Here is a 23420-nt window from a genome sequence, read left to right on the forward strand (position 1 = left end):
TCAAAGCCAGTTCACAGACACACTAATCCAGGTTTCCACTGAAAGCAGTTTGTCAGTTTCAAAAATCATTTGCTCTTCTGAAAAAGCCTGATTTTTCAAGCTTTCAGACAACATTACAGAATGCCCTTTCACATCTGATGGATAAACAAATATATTCGACTAAACAGGCCAATTCTGCTCCCAATAAACTGATCAGACTTGTTATCAAAAGGAAATAATCTTTATATAAAATAAACAGCAGAAGTATATATAACAAAATATGAAATGTTTTTAAGAATTCTTTTTAAAAATGCATTATCATATTTTTGAAATAAAAGTTTACAGCAAATATTACTGATCTAAATTCTACATAGAAATATTTCTTAAAATACAGTAAAATATACTACTGTATTTTCTGAAAGTTGTTAGTTCCTGCAAGACTGTATCTATATTTCTACATTTGAAGTCTTTTTTTTTAGTTAAAATCAGATGAAAAATATGGAGTATTTCCCCCAATAGCACAGTTTTTAAAAGAAGGATAAGTCTGTTAACAAACATTACACATACTTCCTACTGTCAGAAACTAAACATGAACTTACAGTTGTAGCTTTCTGCACAGATGAACAAGTTTCAAACTATTATCCCAAGATGAATACTGCAGGAGGAAAAAAAAAAACATACATCAGTTTCTCAATAAATGAGAAGCAGGTTCCAGGTATATTAATTACTGTTTTCAGAATATAAATAAAGTTTTCTAGCTGTTACTACCATCAGTAGGAAGGACATTTTAAGAGCAAAAAATATCATGCAAGTGGGCCTGTTGATTTTGTGGCTTTCAGTAAAGATATACAAAAAACAAAGCCATATAGAAATGTATTCTAAGAGGATCCAGCAATAGGTGAGAGTGTTGGCCTTTGAAACAAAAGCTGCATGCATGCAAATTGCCAACATCTCTCAAGTTTGCCTCAGGAAGTCTTAGGAAGATGAAGGCATTGCCTTGATAAATGCAACAGCAGCCTCCAGAACCCAGACTTACTCATTTCTGCTTACAACTTGCTAAGAGGGGCACCTTATGACCAGGAATCTATTTGCAAATAAACTTGTTTTTCTCTTCCAAGAGTCACTCTCAGCTCCCTTATTTGTTTGCAAGGTAATGAAGCACCTGTTTTCCAGAATCAGCAGAAGTCATTCATTTTATAGGCAACAAAAGGAACGCTTGTTAGTAAAATAGCAGGTTATAGGAAACACCAAGCTCTCTTAATCACAGAACAAGCAGGTGCTTCTTGACCAGTTGCTCTCAATTTGAGTGGGTTTAACTGGGGCTACAGCACATAACTGGCAACAAGATTTTGATCCAAACCTCTGATTTTTGGAGGAATCCAGCAAGCAGTACCTGCTTGGACCAGCATTATTACTACACAGTTATGAAACTGTACTGTATTTCTGAGCTGTGCACCAGCCAAAACCTCTCTCACAACGTTGCTGTCCTCTAACAGGTGGTGATTCTCTCTTGCTTGTACCACTGAGAGATTTCCCTTGCAACTTATGGACTATCATCTGTCTGTGGGTTTTGACAAAATAGGGATTTTTAATAGGCAGCTCACTGTTTGGCCACCTAATGTAACATATAAAGCAACATTAATTACTTCGGGGGGGGACAGTATTCTGTAACTTATTTAGTCAGAACTGTTCATTAACTATATCATCAGCAAAATGATATATATGTGTACCTATAGTAGGCCTTGTGCAGGTAGAGGAATACCTTTACATTGATTTTGAGTTCTACCTTAGAATTAGAAACTAAAACCATTGGATACTTAAGTTAAATAGCTAAATACAAGCTGCTTGATTTTCATATGTATCAAACCACTCAGGTTACTCATGAATTTTAAGCCAGAATTAAAGCCTTCTAGATGCATGAGAATCAAACTAAATAAAATGCTTATACTTAAGCAGAAAGAATTATAGAAGGATCCCCATTCTAGTCCCCTAACACTCAAAGAACACATACCAACATAATGGAAAGAGTCTTGGAAAAAATAAAATAATAAAATAAAATAAAAAATACACCACGATAGATCAAAAACACTGCTATTCTCTGGAAAAAAAAAAAAAAGTATTTTGTTAAAAAAAGAAAACAAGCTAGAGAGGTCTGGATCTATGATTTCCTGTTTTATAAAACATATCATAAGAGAACATGTTTTGTTCCCTACTCATATTGCAAACAGTCTGGAATCTGAGAGTCACACCTGGTTCTATATTCCTGTGCATGTTGTCACCAGTATTAGCAGTTTGCCCACTCTAAGTTCTGCCACCACCTGACCCACACAAATTCACAGTCTTCAAAATACAACCTGACATGTCTGCAATCTTAGAACCACAAACGAATTTGCACAATCCTAATTCATCGGGGCTGCAATCATCATCCTGCAATATGCTGCCTGCCTATGGTTTGGAATTTTGTAGGACAAAAAGCTAGAGAAAAAGGAATGAAGCATTTTTGGTTTGAAGTATTTTGTTCTATCCACGATAGTGATATAATAACTGAAAATGAATCTGTTCTTTTCATTCACTCTTAAAAGCAAAAATATTGTTTACCATTTCCTCTACACACATTTTTAATTTGTATATATTCAGTAAACAACTTTGATGGCTCCAGAATATATTCAGGATGTCAAGGCCTACCTTATTCAAATATTTGTCCAATTAAGTATTTTAAAGCAACTCACACTGTCAAAAAAAAATAAATCATGCAAACCACATTGAGCTGAGTCTGTCCCACACCTTGTCTTTGCCCCAGTAGATAGGTGGCTCTTCATTCTCCATGAACAATGTAAATAAACTCAGTAATTAACCTTGAAGTTGGGAAGTTTAACATTTGTAGCACTTAATCGTGCAATGCCTTGTCCAGGAAATTGCATTGCAGTAGTTTATCCCTATTTTAAAAAGATAAAAAGAGCTGACTTACTGAGATTTAAACCTACAGTTTAGATTTCAGTTCAATTACATAGAATAAAGTTTTGAACAGAAATATCAAGAAAGATATCTCAGAACGCTGAGGAATCATCTGTCTCTTAAATTATTCTTTTGGTTTTCCACATACTGCTGAGTTGAGCTACCATTTTTGGTATCTATTGTGCAATTCCTTTTTTATCATATTTCATTCTTCAAAACTCTATTGTCAGCCACTTCATTATAATCACTGTCAAGAGTAGAAAGCAGGAAAGGCTTCAACTAACATCTTCCTAAACCAAACTCTTTTGTGTTTTCTAAGTCACTAGCGATCTCACATACCATGTCTAGGCTCAAGGAGTGAAATATCAAGAGCGTAATTCTTGCAAATTTTTGAGTATCATAAAGTCTTACTGTGCATATCATCGAGACTGTTATGATGTTACTTCTGTCTTTTGATATGGCAATCAACAAATGTTTATATCCACATGTATAAAAGACATGAATAAAAAATGAAAGAGAAATGCAACTACACAGATATAAAAGATCTGATACATATAAGCATTTAGGCTATAAAGTATATTTCTATATCACTCTGCCTAGTCCATCCAATCAAGCAAAATCTAGCTGAAGGAGTGACTTCATCAATTTTCCCAAGACATATTTATCATCAGAACTAAATTAAAATAGGTCTCTTTTTTAATTTCAAGGTGATTTATGGCAATACTTCATGTTCCTAATCAAAAAGCACTCTCAAACTTTTGGAGAGACAAGACCTTCTCACTGGAAAGGTAACAATGCTGTCATAAGCAAAGTTATACAAGGACACTAGAGTTAGAGAAGGTGCTCCTGTGCCTGCAGCCCCACCTTTCCTTCCCAGTTCATCTTTATAAAGTATTAAGTAGTGAATCAAGAAAGATGTTGCGGGTCAAGATATCCATGCACACAGACGTAACTATGCAAACCTTAAAATTAAGGATGAAGAGTAGAATAAATGTTGGGGAGCAAGGGACTACTACAGATAGGTACATTAAATTTACTTCATAGAATGGCAGCCTGACTTCCTAGCAACATTGTGTGTCCCTTCATTTTCAGCCTCTCCTGTTGACATTTAAACTAGGAGTTGCTCTATAGTCCACATTACTCACTTTTAAATAGTACACTGAAGGTAACACAGACCTCAGCCTGCTGTGAAGGCATCTCAGTGTTTCCTGAACTAGGAAGAGAACCTAACAGGACCACGTCATCTAAAGATTTTACAGAGGGACAAAGGAAGTTAAGTGTATGAACCAGGTTAGTTTTTGAAGCTCTTCACTAAAAGTGAAATAGAGATTGCTCTTTGCAAAAGGATGCTAGAGTAAAATCTTCCAAAGAATTATTTTGAAGGAATTAAAATTTATTCTTCATTAAAAATAACATACCACATTCTAACTGCAGTTAGATCCTCTAATGGGATAACAGTATGGGACCAAATGCAAAAAATACCACCTTCAGAAAAACCAAATGCAAGGTTTATTCCTACAGCTCCCAGGACTTTTCCTGAATAAAAGGCCCTGTTAGGAATCTCAGCGGAAAAAGTCTCATTTTAGTATAGAAGGAAACCACACTGTTCAGTTAGGGAATAAAACAACAAAACAAAAAAGCAAGAAACAGAATTATGAGGTACCCATTTTTCACAGTCTCATGCCAGACAAATCTGTCTTCAGACAGTTCTTGCAAAATCTAAGTTGCTGAACAAAGATAAAGTGGCATGAAAACTCCTCCTACAGGCATTACAACTGAAGTTCACCTTCACATTGATGACATTTTTTTGTTTTCTTGTTTCAAAACCATATAGAGATAATGTCATCTACTCTGACACTGCCAATTCAAAGCAGGACTTGCTTGAGAATTGCAGAGAAGAGACCTACCAGATAACACTGATACTGATGATTCTTCTCACAGAAACTCTTCACATGAATAAAGATTTTTTTTACTTTTTTTTTTTTAATGGAGACTAGGCATAAATACTGGAAGCTTTCCAAAAAGAAAATAAAAGAACAAACTCTTGCATTTCTGTCATAAAAGGAATCAGTTTTTCCAAGATCTTAATTTTCACTCTTTGCCTCCGCATCATGAAAAAGTAGCAGAAACCCTAAGAAGTCCAGCAGATGGTGGCCCCTGACAGCCAGGTGTAAACTGTGACCCACAGCTTAAAATAATACTTAATTTTTCTATTTTTGACTATTCACATTCAAAATGTTGCTTTTATTTAAGCAGTAATATTTTCGAGGTATATGGTTTTCAAATTTGTGTACCACATTATCAAAGAGTAAATTAACTCCTTCACTTCTACCATATCCCTCCATTTCTCTCCTCTATCCCTGCCCATGCCTCCCAGCACCTTGCACTGGTTAGCCAAGATTCGCATGACTTTAGGAAGCCTGGTGCACCTGTTGGGGTGGGTTCCCTTCGTAAGTTACAAAGGTCAGAAGACAGACTGAAAATAAAGTAACCAGTATAAAAGAAAGGGAAAAAATAATGTCTCTGTCCAAACTCAGTTGGTCAGACCTTTCCAATCTGACAATTAAAATCAGAATAAAATATTTTCAAGATCCTTAGGGCAAGGGTTTTTTTATTTTTATTTGTTTAATGTTTATACCATGCCTAATAACTTGTAATGTGTCTATTTTTATTTAGTTGACTCCTTGTACTTTTAATCACATAAACTCAACCTCTGTTTAATATTACACTATTATGGTAACCTTAAAAAGGACATTACAAAAGAATATTACAGCTGTAGTAACAAAATCTTACACCTCATGTTTATGGCATGTCCAAATGTAAAGATTTATTTAAGACCCTTTCTAAAAGGTTACATCATTTTCCTTTTTTTCCATATGATTACATTATTAGCTGTTACTGAAGCTTTCTGTATGGAACATCCCAAAGACATTTATCAGTTAAAAAATAAGGAATGACAAACTTCTACTTTAACAAGTCCAACTGTTCATACACATGCAAGTGATTTCTGGTTTGCCTTTTTACTTACATTCGTCTGCTGGTCTACACAGTAATCATTACTGTTATGCAGCTTCTGGCCTAAATTATACATGTAAATACATATATTTGACTAGAGGAGCAGAAAAATTATATCAGTACATTTGGAAGCATATCTTATTAAAAACATTAAATACATGCATTTAAAAAAATAGTTTAAGAGTGCCATAAAACCAGCATTTTATGAAATTAGTAGTATGATCTTCAAAGTAGAGAATATGTAGACAATGGCTTTTATGTGAACGTTATTTCCAAGGATGGGACAACTAACTTTACAAATTCTAGTCTGAAGGAGAAATAAGGAAAGCTCACATACTATTGTAACAGTCTAAATCTCTTTTCTAACTTCAGTTCTAGTCTACATACACACAATGTCATAATCCATTTTTCATTTAAATTGTCAATACCTTAAGTTTCTCTCCTCTGAAACATATTGCCTCTCAGTAATTCCATTGGGTATTATCAAGGGTTTGACGGTTGTGGGGACCAAATGCAAATATTAGTTCAAGTATTAGTCCAAATTATATAGTTTATATTATTATTATTAAACATTATTATTATTATTAAATATATTATTAATATATTATAATACATTAGTCCAGATGCAAATATTAGTTCAAAACCAACAACAAGAGTTGTTGGTTTTGTTTATTTTATAAATCTCTGCTACCACGAATTAGAGCTAGAAAAGATGCACCAAGCCATATTGTTTCAATTCCAGTAATATTGTTCCCATTGTGTTAATATAAAATTATTCTTAACAGATTTTTCCTTCCATTGCATCCAAGCTATATTTAAATTCTTCATGATGCAACCTCTACTGCGAGTTACACATTTTCTCCTCTAAGCTCTTCCTTAACTTCTCAGCAATGCAATGTATGATAGCTCACAAGCTCAAGCAGCTTTAAACCGAGCAACAAAAGGTAGGCAGCAAACTGTGTCACATTCATTGACAATGACAGTACAACAAGGTTTCTCTGCATCAGACATCACGCACAAACTTTTCAATATCTGTCTACTACTGCAAGTTCACCTCATTTTTCCTCAGGAATACAGTTGGAAATGCTACATTTGAAACTAGAGAAGCTTTTGCTCTAATAAAAGAATTCAGATGTTAACATGGCATACTGCGCACTGTTTGCATATTTGGAGTACAAGGAAGAAGTCTTTTCCTTGTTGCTGTACTTGAAATCTCTCAGTATGCCCAAGACCCAACTATGTTGATCCTATTTGTTTTTGGAGACAGAATAATAATAAATAAAGGTTCAAACAAATAAATGAGGGATACTACATTTAATGGAATTTCATTTCATCCAAATTAAAATAAAGTTCCTGGATGAACTCATTCCACAAAAGCAGTTTTATCTATTTCAGGTCAGCATACACTATTTACACATTCTATTAATGTATACTTTTAAACCTGAAACCATTTTGTGTGCAAATGTTATACAAATTGTAATTCTTCAGTTAAATGATTTTGATGTTTATTCTCGTGCTTAAATAAGCATGATTTACATTTTACCTCTTCTTTTCTTACTATATATATATTGTACATACAGAAGAATAAATGAGGTACAGTATTCCAAAATTGTTTAATGGTAAATGCAGCAAGTAGTAAATGTAGCAAAAATGTAGGTTTGGTTTTTCCACAAAGCATAGTTCAGAAGTAAATGTTCCAGATCTATGCAAAGTAATTTAATGAAAACTATATTCACAACTTACAGGATCTATTAAATATTTTTATTTATGCAGAAAGATATAAACAGCTATTTTGCCTTTTTTGTATTTTTGCATCATCTCACCTAATGACTAGGTATTGGAACAACTTCGGAACAGGCATGAGGAGTTTTTACTAGTATACGTGACTTCTCATATACTAGTAACTATACTTGCTAGCATAAGTAACTTTACTAGTATGGTGACTTCTAATATACCTTAAGCGAAGGTATATTTGAAAAAGTATACAGTTATACTTTTTTATATGTATCCACTCTAGAAAATTTGCTCCCTATCTAGCTATTTCAGCTATATTTTCTAATAGAGACTACCCATCTCCATTAGACTACTTACATTGGTGTGAAATAGATGACTTTTTGACCCAAAAGCATCAGAAAACTCAGAATTTATGAATAATTTTGCATATAGGTCTCTGTAGCACTTAGCCAAAGTCTTTTCACCAACATATTTCAGAGATGCATTTCTTCCACCATAATTCAAGTTACTTTTAATAATGTATTCTTTTCAACTATGTAATTTTGTAAGATATTTAAAACATATTAAAAGTAGATTTTGCTTTCTGATATTTCCTTCTTTTTCCAGTAGTTCTAGTTCTTCTAAATTTAGTAACAGCGTAACCTGTGTGAAATAAGAATGACATGATACTGATCTCTAATCTAATTCAGTATAAGCCATTGTTTCTGTTAATAATACAATTCAGTTCTTACATGTAAAATACATAAAAGGTTCTCTATTTAACATCAGCTGCAGTGATTTTAGCTGCAAGATTCCTGTCCACTTCCTAAGTGTCACCATAAGAATACACAAATTTAAGAGCTGGAGCTCCGGTTCAAAGTGTTCAAGCATGTGACTAAGTATACAAATAACCCTACACCATTCATTAGCTTTAAGTATGCAAGTTTTCCCAAATGTTTATTTAAGTAGTTTACTGAATCATGGCCAATAAGTTTATTTGCAAGAGGTAGTTCAAGGAAGTTTGGAAAAACTTTACTATAATCACTACAGTATGCATTTTTAGACCCATGTGCTTCAAATTAGTCTCAAAAATCAATAATTAGGTATCAAAATAAAGCTGTAAAATCATCAACTACTTGGAACATGTTCAGATTGTACATTACAGGCTCAGAAGAACTTAAGCTTTAGTTAAGCCTGCACTGAAATTGTTGAAGCATCAAGCCAAGGCCCTTGCTGTCTGGCCCTCTAGGTTTTTAAACCCATTAAAACAACACACCAGAGCAATTTGTATGAGTGGGCTAGTGTAAGAGTACTTCATCTCACAGTGCACTCCATTCATAGGTTACTAACTTCTTCTGAATTTCATGTTACCACTCTGCTGCCATACACATCTGTGTCTGGACAATAGTTTTTTTTTCTAACCTCACCAATACTCATCTCTTCACAAGCTGTCAGATACAAAAGTACAAATTCTCTCAAGAGTTTTACATTAAGTGTTAACAGTAGCTAGAATTTAGCAGTAAGGCAACTACCTGTGGCTATTCAAAAGACAAGGGGAATTTAAACTTCACTGACTGCTGTGACAGGTTGGCAGTAGCAAAAAGGGAGTTTCCAGTAATCATTAAAAAGATACACAATGTAATACTAAAATTCCCCTCCCTCCCTTAGCAAATACAATGAAATTTGCTCCCTCCTCCCATACCACTGGCCATGTAAATATTTCCCTTTTGAGTCCCAGCAGTACTCTATTAACAGGGCAATTAGCTGAGGCAGGCAGAGCAGCAGGTGTGGCAAAAAACAAGGTCCTTGTAATCCCATACAGATAGCATTAATCACTAGCAGTAACCACACTGGTTTGCCATATAGCTCCAACTTCTCTGCTCACTGAAGAATAGACTTAATCTTTCTAATTCAGATATGAAGTATAGAATTCATCTCATTTAAGTCTTGGTTATTTTAGCATGAGATATCCAATCTCAGTTAGTTAGACCTACAGAGTAGTAGAACAGCAGCCAGAGAAAGAATGACATGATTTAGACACCTGCTGTAGGCACTCCTAGGCCATGGCTCCTGCCTTCTTATTTCTCTCAACTGACTGTTTAGAGAACTGGCTCGGGTATTGGCATCTGCGCTGTAAATACCTAAACCTAAGTGAGATTAATTTCACTCTAAATAGTGATGCTAGGGTGCTTTAACCCAGGTTACATTACACAGTCTGAACTTTCTCTAAGATTCTTAATTGTTACCTGTATGTAAAGACCTCGTACAAAAGGTGATAAATTTGCAGTGAGTTACACTTTAGTATTAAAGTATTAGCCATTTAATTTACACTGTTTTATTAATGCTCATCCAAACAAGTCCTGAACTCCAGCATAATAAATTCTCATTACTCCATGTTCACACCATTATCTGGCCACCTCTGCCTACAGAACGGGATAGCTCACTGCCCTTCCCAACTCCACTCAGCTCTTAACTGCCTTAGTCATACATATCTCAGGTACAGTATCTGCTTAGTTTGCATTATACGCTGTGTAGTCTACCCAAAGACATACCACATGCAGTCATCAAATGAAATGCCACAAATGCTAATACCCAGACTACAATTTATATGGAGAAGAAAACATGCTAAACTAGGAAAAAAAATATTCCAGGCTGTGAAGTGTAACAAAAAAGGCCCATGATGACAGTTTCACTGGAAAACAGTAGACTGAGACATATTAAAATTGGTTTATTGTCTCCCTAATGAGGCAATGTATGTAAAGCCCAAAATACCCTATAATCAAAGCTACCAGGTAGCGTAAGCTATGAAAAATGAGAAGCAAATCTATAGTTGATAATTAACAACTTTCTTCATTGTTGGCTACACAGGAAAAAGAAGGGTGTTTTTACTACAGTTCTACTCTGTTTTACTGCATTGTGCTACCAATATCACACAGACTGAACAGAATCTCAGAACAAAATAACCACTTGATCGTTTTCCAAAAACTCAGGTGAGTTGCAGTCAGAAAGTAATGGTTTTTGTATACTTATGTTGTTTCCTTAATCATACGGAATTTGAATAGTGTGTATACTTGTAATAAATCATACACTTTCAGGCTTCGCTACAATATCAGGAAGAAGAGTTTCTTATCCAAGTCTGTTTTCCGAGTCCGAGTATAACTCGACCCCGTGCAAACACAAAACTTTAAATACTGCTTATCACACCTTCAACAGCAAAAAATAAGGATCTGTAGCCTACTATTATGGCTTCAATATAACCTATTCAACAGTAAGAAAATAACTCTAAAGTAAGTGTCTAAACCACCTTATTCTAATCATGAAGCAAGTACTTCAAGTTCCAATGAAAACTATAAAACACTAATAGATAACAGAACTTACACCCAAATCCATTCAATACAACCTTGAAAATCTTTTGAGTAGGCTGCAAAATATGTGAATGGTATCTACAGATATTCCATCTACTGATGAGAAATGATAAAATTTAATTCCAATACTAAGGTTCACCCCTAAGCCCTGGCTGTGCTCAGTGAAGAAATAATGACATACTGATATCTCTGGTACAAGATATTCTTGATCTACACTGAAGCCTACATAGTTTTGAGATTAGGAAAGAACAAAGTGTAAATAGAAATGGACCACAAAAACTCAACAAATGTAAAAACCTGCACGTGTCTCACATCTTCAAAAAAAGAAGACATTGCATTCACATGGGACTTCTTGATAAGCTTTAACTGGAGCCACAAGGTACACATTACTTAAAAACTGTTTCAATCTGGCAGTCTTCTAGTATTTAAACAAATATTGACTTTCATACTACAAAACTTGATAAGAACAGTGAATAATAAAACAGTGTTCTGACCAAATAATATTACAGTTGAGAATTTCTCTTCTTTATTCTGGATCTCATCTAAATGGAAATATTACCTGTGGATCATGTCCCTTCTCATTTGCACCTTCATAAACCAAGCTCCTTCACACCCTTAATCCTGACTCATAACCAAAAGCATTTAGAAGTGTATATATATATATATATATATATATATATTTCCAGGGGTTTATGATTCCATCTGTCCTGCATGAAACTTCTTGAAGTACAGATAAATTCCACTGAATAACACTTTCCTTGGAAAGAAAAAGATTCCTCAGATGCAGCATATGTGGAATGTATGCATTTAGAGCAGCATATGGAAAAGCGATATTAAAAGCATGCCATGTGTGTTAAAACACATGATTTAGAAACAAACAAAAAATGAACGTGGAGGAAAACAGCACCATTAGACTACAACCTGCCTGCAGACGAACAGAAATCCATAGCAAAAGCTTAGGATTCAGGTACAGATGCAGTTGAGTAGAGTATTCAGCATCAACTTGTTCCTGCCAGGACTATTTTCAAAGTGCGTTTCTTTCAGCAGGTCATCTGCACAATAAACCAGGTCTGAGATACGTTCAAACGCCCCTGCCTCCCTCAGTGGTCACTGAATTTCTCTTCCACACAATGCAGAAAGCACTGGCTAGTAAGGCAGCATCCCCAGCTCGACAGGCAGTGGATACACCAAGAGCTCGGCAGGAAGCAGAACCTCCTCTCTGCTGTTTGCTGTGCGCTCCTACTGCCTGCAGTACAAGTAAATCTAGCACTTAATTCTCGGTATGGACAAATACCCTTACAGTATAGTCCATTATGGGTTATTCTGCAATGTTTGCACAGCTCCAGATATGACCTTCAGTTCAAATCATCCTTTGTTAATTTTTGTCCTCTGTAAATGAACTTCACTTTGTACTTCCAGCCAATTTGACAGGAAGAGCCCATAAATCTGTTACATTGTTCAGGATTCTTTAAAGTGTCTTTTTCTAAATTTTTTTTTCCAGATCAACATACTATTTTCTAGCTACCACATGAATAATATATCTGATTGATTGTACAATTTGTGGAAGTACTGAAGAGGACTCTCTCCCAAACAATTTTAAATAAAGTACGTTTTCTCCTTTTTTTTTTAATTTTGATTTTAAAAAGACAGAAAAAGAAATTAGTCATTTTTGCCTGGATTTTCTGAATACTGACAAAAAAGCATAATCAATAAATATTCTCTGAAAATAACTTATAAAAGTTTTTCTGAATTCATACCATATTGTCATGGACTCACATCTTACAAAGTACATAGAACTTCTTAGGCAGTGGGAAAAAGAAAAGATGAGAAATAATGAACTTAAAAGACAGACAGACACACATGCACAACTGGCAATTATCCCAATAAATCCAAGTGTAATTACTTCACAAACAACCGTAAAGAAGCTCTCATACAAAACATGAATGATTTCATCTGGGCTATCCATTTTCCCCTAAGATGTTTATATTAGAAATAAATCTTAGGGACTACAGCAAAAACTATTAATATCTGAAGTACAGTAATACCAGCCCACAAGTAAGTGTTCTAATTCTATTTTTTCTTTTCTATTTTAATGTCACAAATATATATAATATATATATATATATATGTAAATTGCATGTGCCATTTATTCAGCTTCCCACTATTTTTAAGGAGCCAATTCTGCTGTTGTGTTTTTTGTGGCAATCCAGTCAGAGTTAGCATTCCAGGTAGCACTGTCTCCAAAGCTATATAAACCTTTACTAGCACAAAGAAATTGCAAAGTAGGAAAAAGTTTAAATGATAGTAGAAATAAACCTAGAATATAAATGATGGTATAAAATCCCACTTGTTTCAGCACTTTTTTTTTTTTTTATAATACACTGTCACTATCATGTGGCAATTGCAAGAAATTTACTCTTCAAAAACTAGCTGTTAGCTGCTGCTCAAGACCTAAAAAATGCTTTTTTCCAGATGGCCTAATGATAATGGCTTTTCACAGATCAGCCACAAAAGTTGGTTGTTTTGTTCTCACTTCAGTGAAATAAAATGCCAGCAATGCCACAGTCAAGCTAACCTCAAAGGAAAAAGACACAGTGAACACAGAATCAGGGGACTTGTCTAAACAGTGAATTGGGTAAAATGCTATATTCACTTCTGGGGCTGCTAAACCTCATCCAGAGAGGTGGTATAGGAAACCTGAGGCTTCCTCTAAAGTCAGGACCTTTAGGAGTACAAACAAGTTGACACACACACACACACACACACACACACACACTCACATTAATGGAAGCATAATTTTTGTTAATTGATCTTAAGGTCAGTGCCCAAGTCTGAGTTGGGCCCTGTGAAGGATGACACTAAGAGGAGGAGTATCGTGGGGCTAATTACAGCTCAGTAATTCTGAGACCAGTCTGCGATGGTCCCCTGCTCGAGTTTAAGCCATGAGGGTATTTGCCTACAGAGCACCAGCTCAGGTGGCAGCCACAGGAGTTCATGCCAATGAAGGACTGACTCCCATTGCGCTCCCATTTGCCCTTCCTTGTCAGAGATTCTGAACACCCATGTCTCTAAACCTGAGTGCAGTTTGGTAACCACTTCTGAAAAAGGGATAATAGAACTCAAAAGGGCACAAAAGACAAGAAACAAGAGTAATCAGAAGTACAGAGTTGCAGCTCATAGATTGCTGGTTTCCACAAACAAGGAGAGCATATTTGGGAAAATATAACACTATTTTTGCTTTGCTACTTCTGCTCCATTCCTCTAAATCCATGAAGGTTTTTGGTCTGCTGTAGAACAGTTGTTCTTAGGACCACAAATTTGAAGGCAGGAGCGAGCACTAGAGTGCCAATTCCCACTTCAGGAAGTTTCAACTAGCCACGCACATGCCAGATCAGACCTTCTTAATTCCCTCACGTTAGAGGATTTAGACCAATTATTTCTCGAGTTCCATAAGTGTATAGGTTATACAAAATACACCATCTTCAACACTTAAAAACCTGACATCTGCATTTTAGAACTGAAGCATCATACTCTGAACAAGAGCATTTAAAATTATCTCAGAGGATGTTACATATCTTCACGGACTTTTGTAGTCTCACATCTGTATCTATAACAAATGAAGAATAAGAAAAGATTCCATCTGACTTCAGTGGAAAGAGGATCAATCCACCAAATTAGCACCGATGAAAAATCTTGTTGAATGAATGTATAATAAATTACATACAGAAAAACTGATTTTTTTTTTCTTCCAACCACACAGGAGTAACATCTACAGTGATAAGCAGAACTCACTGCGTCAATATTTCAATGCATTTAACACAAAAAACTCATTTTGGAAACAAAATTTAAGATATTTTTTGTTCCACAAGGCATAAAAACAAGAAAACCCTCATTTTCAGTTCAAAGTTTTCAGCATTTTCAATAAGAAAAAAAAATATTTCTAGTCTTATGGTTCTCATTCCATTAAATTACTATAGTTATCAAATTTAATTATATATTTACCTGACTTAAAACTTTTGTTGTTATTCCTACCTTAAAATATTGAGCTAAGTTATTTAAACTCAGTACTGAATACTTAATATAGTCAGTGAGAATAACTGTGTAGAATTAAAAAAAAAAAAGTCATTTTTATTAATTCCTTCTCTTCAACTGGGATACTTTTCGAACAGTCCTTTTAAAAAAATATAGTAGAAGTACCCAATTAATCAAACAAAAATTTCATTTATTCTTTTTAGAAATACTGCCTGTATAGTGTTTAACGAGAATCACTTTTATTCAGACAAAATTTAAAAAACAAAATAAAGAAAGCAAGTTTGTGGCAGTAAGACTTTTTTCCCCTATCCAACTTGTTTGTGCACATAGTTGTTTGCTTAAGTATGAAATCCCGATGAAATGCCATCACCTGTTTCTTATAATTACAGCAAAATGTCTGGTACTAAGCATGATCACATAGGAAGTGGAAATATATCTCAGCTGACAGATACCTTCCACTAAAACAGTTTCTTTGCATTTTTGATAAAAAATAGTGAAAAATACAGGTACTGAATGTATTTGTGATATATCAGTATTTTCTAAAACAAAATGCTAAGGCAACAGGCATATCATAGCCTGATCTCTGACAGACTGAAAGAAGTAAGAAAAAAAAAAAAAAAGACCTAGCAAAATGAAGGAAGCATAAGAGATGCTAAAAACATTGTACTTCAGCAAAAGTAAAAATCAGTTTAGAAGTACTTTGACCAAGGAACTCTCTCCAAAATTAGAGAGCTTTGAAAGAGTTTCTCGGTCAACCTGTGCAACCTATGTGCTTGCAGCAGCAGCAGCTCTTCTCCAAAGACAAAGCAGAAGCCTCATTTTTAAATCCACTTTCTGCCTTGCAGTACATCACAAGTTGTCTGGTTTTGCTCTTTCCTCTCAGAAATGTTATTTTAACTTCTCATCATAAAAAGATATGATTCTAATGTTTATACTATGAGCTACATTTGTCTTTAAGAGCAAGATGTTGAGTTTATTTCTAATGATGAAAAAAGCCTTTAAAAAGGAAAACTCATCACAACTCATTATGTACTATAAAGGCCACAATTCAAGGATTCTGTAATTCCAGTGATGATCATTTTAAAGTAGATTTACAGCAGAAAACAGTTAGATCCTTTGACTTCAGTTATAATTTTCCATTTTGTAATTTAATACTCCTTTAGTTTATATTTGCACATTAAAAATATAGCATCTAAAAGTCCATCATTAAATACTTTTAATAAGTGTAATAAATAAGCTTTACAGTATGCATAAATCTAAAAACAAAACACAGCTTAAATTGTTAATCTTACACTTTTTCTCATTAATTGCAATACATAAACATATGTTTTATACAAAGATATTTGCTACAAAATAAGTATAATAAATACAGTTTACCACGTGTATTAATCTTAATAGTTACAAGCTGTTAATCTTATATATTAGGTAATAATTTGCAATAAATAATTGTTTATTATCTTGATGTTTGCTTGTCTTGGGTTTTAGCAATATGCAATAAAGTGCAATTTTGAATAATTTGATTGTAAGACTGCTGGGAAAATACTGTAAGTTATAATTAGCTGAGGGAGGATTTTGTTCACTAGATGAACTATATAGATATAGTTCAATAACAAAAACATGCATTATTGCTACCATAAATAATTTAAAAAGTTGACTTCGGTTTCAAGCAATAAGAGATCTTTAAAACTTAAATGCAAATAAAATTAGTAGAATATTTCACATTCTTTACTTCTTTTATCATTTTATGTTTACTGAAAACAGCAACAAAAGAGAAGCCTTTCAGCATTTTCTAAATATTTGCACATGAATATAACTTACATATACCTGAATACATGTACCCACTTCCAATATTTGTCTGTTCAAAAATAGATTTCAGTATCAAACTATCTTCTGTCCAATTCTAGTATAATGTGCATTTTATCATGTTTACTGATCTTAATAGAAGCTGTTTATCTTACACATAAAGGATAATAATTCATCATAAATAATTGTTCATTATCTTGATATTTTCTCATCGTGGAATTAAGCAATATGCAATAAAGAAATGCAATTTTGAATAATTTGATTGTAAGACTGCTGGGAAAATGGGGACAATTCTAATTGGCTGAGAGAGGATTCCATTCACCTCTGAAGGAGGCTGCTGCCACAAAAAAAAAAAGCTACAAAAGTTTGCTTTTAAGAAAATGTTATCTCAATTTACGCAAACAGATACAGTTAAAGCATTTCAAATGTATCACATCTTCAGAAACAAAAGGACTGCTATGATACTAAATTAAATGCCGGTCTTGAAGCCACAGGGAACTTGCATTGGGCATTAAAAAACAGGATTAGCCTCAGTTAACGTCTCTGTACGTAACACTCAACTGGTCAGCACATAATATGCATTTTTATGCAAATGTATCATTTTGTATGTGTTCATTATTGCCTTAAGTCCTAAAATTGATAAACATAAAAGTGTAATCTGCCTATAAGAAACATAACAAAAAACAAGGCAAAGCTTCTTGTGAACTCTGCTGTCCACTGGCAGCCTCAGCAGGACTGTGACACCCTTTAATCACCACCATGTCAAAGCAGAGTACGTTCGTGCTTCCTGTGGTCTGTATTCAAAGAGCAGGCATTCCTGTCACACACAAAGCAATGTCTTCTTCTAAAGTGAAAACTTATTATGAAATCAGAATTTGCAGAATTGAAATAATTTAGGGATTTTATTCAACTCTGCTTTCAATGCAGTTTCACTCTATTACCCTATTTGATTTCCCTGTAATCTGGCTCTGCTTCCAATCTGTAAACCATGCAGGTTAAATAAAGAGAAATTACATTACAAATGCATGCAGTACAACTGAAAAATAAAATCCATCAGCAGATCACAGTATTTCACAGCTTGCTTATTCCTGAAGTTATTATATGTATACTTATAGAAGCTCCAAAAGTTATCTGCAGATAAACATTGCAATATGTTGCTACTTTTATAAGTAGCATTTATTGTTAAAAAAAAATATTCATGCACTTATGATCTTACAGTGATACATAAATTCCAAATAGTATACTATAACATTTTTTTTGTCCCACCTACTCACTCTATATCATTACTTACAGAAATTGCTTGCATTTCATTTAAACCCCACCTAAAAAATTATCTCTACACTCAGGGTATGGACAGTGATGCTCACAATACATAAACCACCTGGATTTTGCTCACGTATAGGAGAAAATAGAAGAGAAACTTCTCATCTCATGATTAGAATCTCGTATATACACACACACACAAAGATACATACTTTGATCTGTGAGGGTGAAAGAAATAATTCACCTCTCTAGAAATTTTTACCTAATTAAATGATAGGCTGTTCAAAATCGTAATGCAGTTTAATAAAATAAGCACCGCTATCATACTGTAAAAAACAGTGGTAAAAGAATAACGTATTTGGAGGTGGATTTACACAAAACTACTGATATGTACATATTTTAAAATAATAAAAATCTGAATAAAGGTGCTCATAAATTGGAAATTATTGTTACAGTCTTAAACATTACAGAACTTTCAATACATGATCAAAACAAAGTCACGGTAAAAAAAAAATCATTCAAATTAAAATTTCTGCTTGCCTTACTAACTTGAATAATCCCATCGATTTTAATGGGACTATTTGAATAAGTAAAGCATGGAAGGATGAACAGGATGAACAGGATATCAAATCTGTGATGGGAATGAATTCAGAAACCCTTCACACATTATCCAGGAACGATTTCCGTCTAGAACTTGGGAACTAGAATAAGGCTAGCTCAGGTACCTAAAGGATTTTGTACCCAGCATGTAACAGGAGAAATCAGAAATCCAGATCTTCCATTCACTAAGGATAAAAGGGAAATATCCTTAAAAAAAAAAATGTTTTTTGTATCAGATGAAAAGCATTTGTTAAACAAAGAGCAAAAAGTCTGCTATTCAAATGAAACTCTGTACTACAAGAACACAGAGAGACCAGCATTATTAGAGGCTTCACAGCAGATGGAAAAGCTACTTTGTTGTAGCCTAAAGATGTAAAATGCAATACCAGTCCCTAAGTGGCACTGGTACAACTGTGGAAATCATACAGCCAGATGAAGCACATAAATTTCCCGTATGAACAATTGTTTTCATTTTCCTCCCATGCCACTAGATATTATAAGTGGAAAGTAAAACACAAGTAAATATGTTCATTCCACTCTTGTGATCAGTGATAAATGAAAGGCTATTGAGCCTGACAAAGGTCAACCATGGCCTCATTGCAGCTCGGTGATCCACCGGCGCGCCGCAGGTGCGTGTGCCTCCACTCCCACCAACCGGCCACGCGTGGGATCGACCCGGCCCCGCACCAGCCGCGGCCTCGCAGCCCCGCACCGCTCGGCACCACCCGGAGCTGCTTTATCAAGGGTGCGGAGGAAAAGCCAAACGCGACGCGTTCAGCCAGCAGATACCACCAAGAGCCCGCTGCCACGTGCACGCAGCGTCAATCGAGCTGGAGGAAAGGATGACTTGTAGGGAGTGCTGGCTGCTAAAAATCCCCCAAATGCAGCAAGAGCTCTTCAGAGTGTTAATTCACAGAACCAAAGCATGATTTCACTACACTTATGTTTTTAATAAAATCCAAATTATCAGTGATGAAGAGCAAAAAAGTAAAAGATTAACATACAAGTGACTGTCCTAAAAGTTCTCTTTCCTTCCACTTGCCATTTACACCACTACAGATTTTCCCAAAGTTCTTCACGTCTCAGCAATAGCTGCCAGCTAAAAACCCATGGCCAAACACTATTCCCTACAAACCTAAACATACAGGAGGACTCGGGGTGCTTAAAACTAATTTGTTTACGAATTCTATATCATGCTTTCCCGATATTGCCGTATATTTATAAGAGCCATGAGTCAGCCAAATTTTAGAAATACTCTGAAATTTTTATTCATATAACTAATTTCTAATCACTCAATAGTATTGTTAGCCATAGCAGAAAAGGATTTCAGGAAATGGCATAAAATACTCAGAATAAGCAGAACTGGGCCAATGCCTTATATTCTGGACAATTGATTTCATTTCACAACAACATGTTAACTACTGTGAGACGCTATGATCAGGATACAAAAAGAAAAATTATCCATTACTATTACAACAGAAAAGTTGGAAGGTGCTGCACCAAACTCAAAACTGCATTAGGTGGGGAAAAAACATAAGTGGGAATTTTGGAAATCTGAACATGTATCTTAGAATTCTTAGGGGTTTTTTTAAACATTATCCATCCCTCCATTTAATTGCTTGGTAAAGTATCTTAAAATCCCTATTCATGATACAAGTAGAACTTTTTATTTAAAAAAAAAAAAAAGAAAGAAAGAAAAAAACACCACACACAAACAGGAGAGAGATGGAAATATTCTAGAAAAAGATAAGACCTAAGAAAATATGCAAGTCAGATAAAGCTTTTGGAAGTGGCCAAGAACAAGACATGTTTAAATGAAAAATGCTTTAATTTTTTCAATCACTTATCATGCGTTATTTGACATGGCTGCTCCATCTTTATTTATCAGTCTCAACATCTGCCTTAAACTAGGATTTCTGATACTTGGTTGGGAGTTTACATAGTGTTTATTTTCTAGCAAATAGCACAGAGCAACTCAGAATAGAGGAACTAAAGAACGCAAGTACTGTTATTTACATGTTCTCATTATCCTGGAAGAAGGAAAAAACACTGAAGACATTAAGTCAAGCATTACAAACCCACCATAAATGCCAGGGGCAGCAGTGGAAGACAGAGAGATGCGCAAGGAGGAGAGTTCTGCAGCACAGCTGCATTTCAAGGGGATAGCACAACTGCAAAGCTCCAGAGGATGGGGCATGTGCCACAGAAATCTCAAATGAGAAATCAGATTTAGCAGAAGCATAACTATCTCCAAACAAAACACATACCCTGGAAGTAGTCAAAGGTGCAAGTGACAGCAATCTACCTGCAGACAACTTAATGGGACATGGATGTCTCATTCTCATTTATGCTTCTAAGAAGAGCCTATTTGCAGTTCCTTGTGAATGACAAACCCACGCTTTTGTTGTTATTGTTCGTATGCATTACAGACTTCTCAGATTTGGTTAATTCTTCCTGAATCACCAATAACTTCCTTACGTCTTCAAAATGAAAAGGACGCCATAAAGATAATGCTAGGTATGTACAGAAACAAACAGCAGTCAGATTATGGCTCCATAGTACCCTTACTGCAGCCTTGTATATATTTGGCTATTCTGGGGGCTCATGTCCTGGCACCTTCCAGAATCTGGACAGGACACAAAAACAGGTTACATGATGTATTCCAAAGTTCTCAAACCTGTTTTTCTGCCGCATTTTAAACTTCAAGGTTAGGGGGTTATGTTGGATATTTCTGGCAACATAGCCAACAAAAGATGTACACAATCTTATGCATTCAAAATTAAAACGGAAACAACTAGCAGAGATTATTGTGAAGTGAAAAAGAATTCTTCAATTAAGGGTGGTATTCCATAAAATATGAATGATAAAACTTTAAAGAAGATACACCACAAAAACCTCACTTCCTACCACAGATCTAATTCTAGATGTAAAAATCCCACAGTTCAACCTTATTAAAAAAAAAAAATCACTATTTTATCTGGGAAGAAGTAACTCATATCGGGTGTCAGGCTGAATGTTACACTGAATGAAATAGATCACTGACCCCCAGTATTCTTTTGGCAATGAACTTCGTTACTTCCACTTTCTTCTCTTCCTCACAACCTGCCTCCTTTACAGCCACCACCTTCCCTTTCCTCCCTCCAATTCACCACACTGCTTCTTGCCACTGCCTGATGCTGTCTCCTTGTTTTCCCTCCTTTGTTTTTGACCCCTGCCGCTACCTCCCTCCTCCCACAGCTGCCCAATTTGGCAGTGTCAGCACAGGGCCCAGCCTAATAAGCCTGAGAGAACTTATTAATTTAGGCTTCATGCCATGCCTCAATAGTACTGGTGTACCCTGGTAGCTGGGATCCATAACACAGAGAGTTTCTACTGTTTAATGAAAAACTCAAATGCTTCAGAATTAAAAACAGAATTGATAATTAAGATATTCTGTAGGTAGACAAAGTTTGGGAACCATTCTCTACCTATATAAGACATTCAAAGGTACAATAGCTCCTATTCATCCAAATCATTGGTACAATATAAAGCACCGTAATTCCTATGCTGAAGATGTCTTATCTTCATACTGTGTGGGTTTTGTGTAGCTTGGTTCACCAACACACTAGCTATTTTAAGGTAAACCTAAAGAAGACTACTGTACACATGGAAAGCATCACAATTTCATTGCACATCAAGCCATTCAGGGAAGTCTTGTGTTGCTCAGAAAGACGTGTTCCCCTGCACCCCAAAGAAATAGAGAATAAAGTATTTTTTGAAAAATGCCGTATGGACCAAAAAAATGTATTTTTTTTTCTAGACGTGATAAAACTGGAAACCATTAGTAACTTGACACCAGAGAGTTAAGCAGCCCATTAATTATCAGTTAGTACTGGCAAACCTGGTAATGTTTATGTATTTTACATACCTTATTTTGCCAACATCATTTGCACTTCATTAGCACTATTAATTCTTAATATCATTTTTATAATGTAAAAACCACCACTACTGTCTCCACCAAAAAGAAATACTTAAAACAGTATTAATATGATACAATGGAAAATTGCTAAACAATAAAATGGATCTCTAAGAAAATTTGATACAGATTTCCTGTAGTTTCCCTGTACTATTTCCAACCCTTCTCACAAGGCATACAGCAAAATGGCAGTGAAAAGTGAATTTCCTGCTGTTACAGCTACTTTGGATGCTCATGCTTCTGTTCCTGTGGAGCCAGCTTGGATCAATTTCAAGAAAATAGCCTTTATCTACACTTTTGCACAGAAAACACATTTTTATTTTGAGGAGATGCAGTATTTGTCTGTGGTCAGTATTTTAATTTGCAGCATAACAGTGTTGTAACTTGCATATAATTAAAGCACTAAATACTATCAGACAAAGATTTGCAAAACAGTTGAAGGAAGATTTTTGAATTTTCCAAATAGAGAAGTATTTAATTCAGGACTCTTAATATCATTTACACAGTGTATATATACTATTACATACACCTGCCTACAGTTTTCTTTATCTGTTAAAGTAGAAACAGAAAACTAACCAAAAAACAGTACCAACACAATACTGGGTCTGAAGATGTTTGTATTGTCATTTGTAGATCATCCATGTCTTCTGAGTTCATCAGGATGAAAAACTAACAGTTAATCCTAATCCAGTCACCAGGTGTGACAGTATTCAATCATTAGCATTATATTGAAGTTTATG

General features: G+C 34.9%; 1 protein-coding gene across 1 annotated transcript in view; it reads right to left on the reverse strand.

Annotated features, from left to right (window-relative positions):
* Positions 1–1136, reverse strand: part of LOC308176504 (uncharacterized protein) — a 424460-nt gene extending 423324 nt beyond the window's left edge. Inside the window, exons 1-2 of the mRNA XM_080552300.1 lie at positions 1016–1136; positions 579–634 (exon numbers count right to left, since the gene is read on the reverse strand). The gene's annotated coding sequence lies outside the window, so the exon portion shown is untranslated. The remainder of the gene's footprint in view (positions 1–578; positions 635–1015) is intronic.
* Positions 1137–23420: the final 22284 nt, after the last annotated feature.

The sequence above is a fragment of the Anser brachyrhynchus genome (genome assembly GCF_964034855.1).
Source record: "Anser brachyrhynchus genome assembly, chromosome: 12".
Lineage (NCBI taxonomy): Eukaryota > Metazoa > Chordata > Aves > Anseriformes > Anatidae > Anser > Anser brachyrhynchus.